The sequence below is a fragment of the Micropterus dolomieu genome, linkage group LG16 (assembly GCF_021292245.1).
Source record: "Micropterus dolomieu isolate WLL.071019.BEF.003 ecotype Adirondacks linkage group LG16, ASM2129224v1, whole genome shotgun sequence".
Taxonomy (NCBI): domain Eukaryota; kingdom Metazoa; phylum Chordata; class Actinopteri; order Centrarchiformes; family Centrarchidae; genus Micropterus; species Micropterus dolomieu.
Genome location: NC_060165.1, coordinates 15200338 through 15208968, shown reverse-complemented (window position 1 = coordinate 15208968; position 8631 = coordinate 15200338).

Genomic DNA, 8631 nt, shown 5'->3' with positions numbered 1-8631 from the left:
AAGAGCTTTATACACAGTCATGAAATGACAAATAGGCTGTGTGTACTTGTGATGTCACAGGATATTTGTGATTGGTGAGCATGAACTTGATCCTTCATAATGCCAAGTTCAGTCATCTGTGTAATCCAAACTGGCATTCAATTAACAGACAATTCAGCCCAGTTGCCTTCCACCTCTCCTCACCCCCTCACTGCCTCCCCTCCGCCCCTGATGACACAGAATGACCCTCAATCCTGAATATGTATGGCCATGAAAGCTCAAAAGCCCATCAGTGGGTGAAGTGGGTCAAAATGCATCTTAAAATTTACATTACTTTAGTTTTCATCTAAATGAGAAGATACAAATCAACAAGTGGAAGCTTTCAAGTGTTCGTCAAGTAATAAAACAGTGGTAGGAATATGTAAGTTAATGTGATATTTAGCTCATTGATGGAGCTTAAATTTATTGCAGGTTATCTGAAGGTAGATTAAGAACCATAAGTGGTGCAAAAATTTGTGTATTTATAATTAGAGCACCTACCCGTCAGCACTTACATAACCAGATACAGCAGAGTGCCAGAGTTCCTGTCATGGAAAACCCCAACCACAGGCGTTGGTACCAGCAATTGACAATATATCTTCATGTCATAGCCTACAAGGTGCACAAAATAAGGCCAGTGGGACGTTGTTGACTGTCATTAAAATAGCAATTTATCATTCTTTGTTTTTATGTGTCAACATAAGCGATGAAAAATAAAGCAAGTTCATTTTCTACACGCTTAAAATCACTGGGTTAAAAAACACAAAAATGCAGCAACTTTTGTTTGACCAATTATTTTAATGTTTTTTTATTCAAACTAAAATGTGTTTTTTTTGGACCCAGTATTACACACATCAAACTCAAACTTTTACCTTACTGTTATCATAAATGCATTGTTAGTTACAACATGATGTGCATATGACATTCAAAACAATACTGTTGACAGTCATTCAGAAATAGTGACATGTACATTTCAAAAGAGCTATAATCTGGGCAAATAATAATATAAGAAAGAATAACAATACCGTGTCTTAGATGTGTCTTTTCTATCCATTGGCACGGGTAAAGTTAACTTAGTATCATATTTTTGCTATATTGAGCTGGTCAGTATTGATTCAGTGATATTTAGGGTCTACTTTTATCCTTTTGCTTTTGCATCAAAAAATCTAAGCCAAATCAAACTCCAAAAACACTGAATCCTACATGTCCCATAATGCAACTTGATAGTGTCTTTCATTTGGCTTTATGTGACTGATAAATACTGACATCTTTCAAAGTAAAAACATTTGAAGTCTTGAGCCCAAGTGGGAACCTCTGGGTCTGAAAAGTGAAGCCAACGGAGAAGTGCCTTAAACCTGCATTCTTTCTAATGGCCAGCAGGGGGCAACTCCACTGGTTGCAAAAAGAAGTTTGATTGCAGTAGACTTAATTAATGGCAAATTGACCCAATTCACACCTGATTTATTACTTCAGTTAACACTTTCTTAATGAGTTTATGGTCTCTGTCGCTAGTTTCAAGTCTTCTGCAATGCAGCATGATGTTCATATTGTAAATTATGGTCCCATTTAGAGGAAAATAGATGAAAAAGCAAGGTCTGCTTTAGGCCATGGCTATCTTGTGATTGACCAGTCACTACCGTGGCAACCTGTTAATCGGGATAAAGGCAACTCGTATCCACTGCACTGTGTACATTTAACCAGTGCTGTCGGAAAAGCTTAGGAGTACATTTGTTTTGAGTCTGTTTTTTGCTAGCCGAAATTAGCATCCCAGTTAATATTACCATAAACGTAACCCACTCGTCAAAATATGGCCTGTCCAGTCAAGTCTGGTTCCAAATAACCATGATGTAGACAGCCAAAATGCCAAATTCGAGGTTTCAGAACTGTGTTCCAAAAACACAATCGGTGAGGTTACAGCGGCTACATCCACTTCTTTAATACAGTCTGTTTGAGCCAAATGTGAGATAACCTTGATGACATCAATGTGACTTCACCAGGGTTATTTTCTCAGACTTTGGGATGCTCCTTCCAGAGCCACAGAAAACAGAACAACACAGCTAAGATAGAAAATAATTTAAGTGTGAATTAGAGAGATTTAGATGGGTAAAACATTTGCAGGTTGTCAACCATTCAGAATGTTTGGGCTTAGACTGGTAAATATGAGCACGCTGGGATATCACATTGAGATAATTCTGATGCATAGTTCACTTCACTAATAAACTGGGATCTTCTCTAAATTATACCATAGCCTTCCCTCATTATGTCTCATAAATGGCGAAGAGTGAGAAACACAAGTGATGCCAACTCTGCTGGAGACTAAATGAATATAGGAAAAATGGGCTTGTAAAAAACCTAAAAAGATATTTCAAGACTTCCATTAACTTAAACATTGGAGGAAGATTACAGATTGTAAATCCACAGTGGAGGTTCCTTATTTACAAAAGTCATTTTTAAAAATATACGCAGGTATATTCACTGAATGTACACTCGGCAAGCCTAAGAGAAACCACATGTTAACTACTGTATTATTATTTGTATTATTTGTATATACTATTACCATGTCTTGCAATATCCTTAATGCAATTCCATCCAAATTTCAACAGAATTTCCAGAAAATCTGCTAAAGAAAATGCAAATGAATGTGCATTTTCATGAACTACTGTTATGTGAGTATTAGAATGGATGAATCGAGAATCAGTTGGCAGTCCTAATTTCCCAGTTGGGTGCCATTAAACCCCTGCAGAAGAAGATGACATAATTTATAGGATTCCTGTCAAAACTGAACCAATGTGGAAAGCATTACAGTAATATGGCATTTATGTTGGTTTCCTGTGTTCATTGGAGGAAGGTTGCAGTATCCTTATTTGTCCACACATATGTGATGTTTTGTCTCTTCAGTCACATGCTTCATATATTGCGCCAAGTGTAAACGTTATTCAAACTTGCAGAATTTCCTCTCAGATTTTTTCATGCACAAATTGGAAATGCACGTACTGTAACAAAAAAGGCATATGAAAATTCACTTTTTGTCCGTAACATTTCCTACTGAATATACAGAACACGCATCACTCTGTGTTCCATTGATGGCCGCCAGTCCCTGCTTGTAAATCTTCATCAATGTTTAATGGAGCTTCTGATTGTTTGCTGAGCTCAGCAACAATTCCCATGGGCCAAGAAGTGTGAAAAGGAAAGATTTGTGACCTTATCGTTCAGTCGACCATTTGATCAAAATCACTAAGATGAAGGCAACACTGAATGCATCACAGTAACAGATTGCAAGTTTCTGCTTGATTGCTTCGATAGAACTTTTATGGTGAAAATGTCTTGATGTAATTTATTATGGGGCACATAAGAACAATGGCTTTGCACACAACAAGGTCAAAAGGATTTCAGACAGTTGCAATGATAAAACATGACTCGGGGGTAATGGAAGGAGAGCAGAAAGAAATGGGGAATGAGGTGGTTGATAGATCTCCAGGGAGGAATAGCACACATTACAGTGATGCCAATGAAACACTACTGGATTCATGTATCAGGCAAACCGTAAATGAAGACATTTCAATGCCCTCTGTCACATCTTTTATCTGATGTCCTCTCTCTTTCAGTTTTTCTTTCTATCTCCAGCGATAGAACAATCTTCTTTGGTGTCTTGCAGTCATTTTCCAGTTTCTATGTATCATTTCATCTCTTATCTATCCAGGCACTATTGCGATATATCAGCTTTTCCCATTTTCATCTATTTTTTCATTCTTCCTCCTGACTCATATCTATACTTCTTTCCTCATTCTTTGCAGTGATGTTTCTATCTCCCTTATCATCTTTAATCTTTTCACTCTTTGTCTCTCATTAACACCATTATGCTCTCTCTGATGTGCAACTTGCCCCGCATTTGCCCGTTACCTGTGGAAATCTATGCAGCGTGCATCGTCCTACTGCATTACTGGATGAAAATGGTGGTAATATTAGCCTCCTATCTATGCATGCCAATCGCCTTTGGGTGTTCCTTGCTTTATAATAACCCCCACATTGATTCACAGACCACGACACGTGCTGTGAATTAAAGGCAGCTCACAAGGAGGCTTCAAAGGCAGCAGTTTTTTTTTCCAAACAGGGACCCTTTTCCGTTATTATTATTATAAGATTATTAAGGTGGATTTTTTTAAACAAAATACATATCTTACACTTTTATGATGTACTGACTCAGAATTCAAGTTGTAATAGTTGAAATTATTACTACTTGTACTTTTCATTGACTTTTCAAAAATATTGCAGGAACTGCATGAGTGTTAGTCTGTATAGCTTGTCCTATTGCTTCTGTTCTGGACTATTTAATTCTGGCTTTATTTCTCTATGAACAAGATAAGTAGTCATGTAGTCATGCTAGTGGCTCTGTCAGACTGGATTTAAATACTAATGTCAGCATGCTAACAAGCTCACAATGACAATGCTAACATGCCAGTGGCTAACCATGATTACAATCTTATTTTACCAAAGTTATAAGGATGAACAGACTGTAAAACATTTTGTGCCAATTCATCCAGTAGATGATAGATATTTCACTGCTAAGTCTACAATTCCCAATTTCATTGGGATTTTCTGCAACAAAACAACATCTTGGTCAGCTGAGTCATTTATTATATGTATGACAACGCAGTACAGCTTTCTAACTAATGTGAGGGATGAGGGAAGTGCATCAAATATGTAGTCTTCCTCACGAGCAACAGTCTAGCTGTGGAGACTTTTTCCATTCGCATTTGACAATGTACAACTTACAGGATTTATGCATTGTTGACAAAAAATGGAACATATCAGACAGGTACTGGTGTTTTGAATGTGCCATTACTCTGCTTTTTGAGGAATTTTTTAGATGTTGCTACAGGTAGTCATTACGCAGTGACAGGACGAGAGCTCATGCATACAAATGACTGTGCTGTTAAAGTTTATCTCTGAGCATGCAGACTCAGCAAATCTCAGAAATATCCATACCAAGTTAAGCTGCTTACAAAGTACAGAAACCAAGACATCACAATGGATTTAACTGTGGTGAGCACAAAATGCCATTCCTCAGAAATGGAGCGACAAAGGTGCAGTAAATATGTTTTAAATACATTTAACATATAACAAAGTGCTCATAGGAGTGGTTTTACATTATGTCAGGGTGAAGCAATTGTGTAATGAAAAATGGGTTTGTTTCTCCTGGTGTATCTTTTCTATTTCACACTACATTTGTATTTGGTCTCAGCACTTTAACTGCTCTGTATTAAGAAACCTGCGGGAGACTTAACTCTGCAACAAAGACAATCTTAACACCTTAACGCCAATTAACATGAATTCGCATCACACCTCTTCCATACAGCCTGCATGCTGAGATAGTGTATGTATTCCCCCAATGCCTGTTTGTGCATATTGGATACATATCTGGGAACCTTTTGCAAGCTGTGGTTTCTTGTTTATGCCTGTTGTCACTAATTTGGATCATACCTATACCTGAATTTATATCATGTTTGTGTTCTATAGACAAATCAACAATTTCCACTTAATTTACCAAAAGCTTGCATAATAACTTTGCATAATAACGGGGCACTGTACGCCAAGCAACTCGCGTCACGGTCAGGCTCTGTGTTTTTCCGTTATTCCGTGTTGTGCTGTGTTCCATAGTGTGTGTTTTCACGTCTGACAAAATGTCAATAACTACAGTGTTGAATTTAGCGTACATGTGGCTCGCTTGTAAATGGACTTCTCTTAAACCAAGGAGCTGTGCTGTCAGAGCAGGGGAACTAAGAATACACAGCAAATGTTTCAGCCCCTCAGCATCAATAGTCAGCCAGCTGAACAAGTCAATGTTTTTAAATATCTTAAAATATCTTGTCTTTTTCACACCACGCAGAAACTGTGTATAAGAAAGCCCAGCAGCGTTTACACCTGCTGAGGAAACTTAGAGATTTTAGTGTGAGCAAGGACATTTTAACTAGGGTCTACCGGTCACTCATTGAATCTCATACTCACTTTTAATATCACAGCCTGGTACTATGCCCTTACTGTTAAGCTCAAAATCAAACTTGCAAGAACAATAAATCAAGCTAGTAAGATAATAGGCTCCCCTCAAACTCCCTTAACAGAACTCCATACCTGGTCAGTATTGAGGAGAGCCACTACAATAACACAGGATCCCACCCACCCACTTAACCAATCCTTTCAGTTAATGCCATCAGGTCAACGCTACAGAGTCCCACTTGCAAGGAAAAACTATATTACTAAAACTATACTGAACAACCACATATAGAACATATCATTCTGCACATGTCTGTACAACTAATGTGGCTAAATTGTCTTCAGTGTATCTATGTTTTATATGTTTTATATGTGTTATCTATGTTTTGTCTGTCATTCTGCCTCTTCCACCTATATAATCGCTCCCTATTATTATTCTGCTGTAGACAATTTGAAATCATAATTATGGTTGCTTTGATCGGGGGATGCTGTAAACAGATTGATGAAAATCAGCTTTGACAAGTACAATCGAGCCATCTTTCCTCATATGGGTCCACATGGACAATAAACCTCACCAGAGCCTCTGAATCTGTTCTTGATAGGAGCGTCTTGCCCTGGGTGTAATTAAGCTTCTAATATCATTTAATCTCTCCCATATCTGCCAGCTGTCCCCACCCACCAGCACACTAATGGGCATTGGGTACAGTGCTTCCATTGTGGGAATGTTTATTAGTTTTCCTAATTGGCTGGTGATGGAATATCTGGAGCCCATTTAAACCTTGTCTCTCTCTTTCTCTCTTTTTTAAACTTTTTTTAAATTCCATTTATAATAATGAAGACATTGTATTTCTGTTACTAGAGTAAGAACATAGACAATATACATAACATCCAAAAGCACTCCCTATTGAATGTATAGAATACTATACAGGTAATGTATAGTATTCTAAACAACCTAATTTAATTCAAAAACTAAAACTTTCATACATTTATTACACATAAACAATATAAACACATAAACAAATATTTCAAACTTTTTTGTTTTGAAAAAAAGGTTGAAATAAAGAAGGACAAAGAATTTATAATACAGAAATGCTGACCTTAGAAGAGCTCCAATCAGCTAATTAACTCAAAACATCTGCAAAAGTTTCCTGAGCCTTTAATCTCTCTGTCTGTTTCTGCTCCCAATGAACAATATAATTTTTTTTAAATGCACCTGTATTTACCCTCCACCATTTTGTGTCTGAGTTCTGAGAAAGTGACATTTATGCCCTGTACAGTGTCGTCAACAATTCCCACAAGTGAATGAAAAAAGTAGCCACCTTGACATCTACACTACTTCCTATATCCCAAAATGCAGTGCATTTTTAAAGATGCAAATTATTACTGCTGAATGACTGAATGTCTCATATTAATGCTTCCTAATGGTCTGAAATCTTAATTTACTGCTTACCATATGGTCAATTATATTGAGTGTAGTTAATTAGGGACAGTACTGAAACGTAAATCTAAAGTAAATATACTCAAGTGTAGTCCTTGAGGTATTTGTATTTCATATTTTTACTTCACGGTATTTTTATATTTATCCTGCTTTACTCTTCCACTCCTCTATATTTTGGAGGCAAATAGCTTTCACTCCGCTACATTTGTTTTACGGCTTAGTAACTAGTGACTTTGCAAATTCAGATTATTTAACTAATAAATTAAGATGTATAGATTAAGGTACCCTGCAGTACATAAAATAGTTAACATTATCGACAGCTGCAACATTAGTGATGCATTCACATTGCATCTAAAATTATGATATACTGTATATCCAATAATATCAGATACAATATTTTTTAAATGGGCTCTTCTGCATATTGAGTGCTTCTAATTTTAGTGTTTTTAACATACCTTGGAAATTTAACGACTAAAGTGTAGCAAGCAGAAGTATTGCATTTTACAAAGCTAAATTGGCCATACAACACGAAATGGTGTACTCGGTAAACAAGATAGCTATAGTCGTTGTGTTAAAATAACTTTGTTGTCTTTTGTGGTGTGCTCAGTCGGAGATGATGTGGTAAGCCAACTGTGTGATGTATATTCTGCTCCCATCCCGACAATAAACGGGAACACAGAAACGTCCCCCCAACACAATGTAGAGTCAAGGGGTTGCTTAGCTAGCTTCCGTGTTGTCTGGCCAAATGCTGTTACAGTGGGTACGGAAAGTATTCAGACCCCTTTAAATTTTTCACTCTTTGTTTCATTGCAGCCATTTTCCAAAAATCAAAAAAGTTCATTTTATTTCTCAGTAATGTACACTCAGCACCCCATCTTGACAGAAAAAAACAGAAATGTAGAAATTTTTGCAAATTTATTAAAAAAGAAAAACTGAAATATCACATGGTCATAAGTATTCAGGCCCTTTGCTCAGTATTTTGTAGAAGCACCCTTTTGATCTAATACAGCCATGAGTCGTTTTGGGAAAGATGCAACAAGTTTTTCACATCTGGATTTGGGTATCCTCTGCCATTACTCCTTGCAGATCCTCTCCAGTTCTGTCAGGTTGGATGGTAAACGTTGGTGGACAGCCATTTTCAGGTCTCTCCAGAGATGCTCAATTGGGTTTAAGTCAGGGCTCTG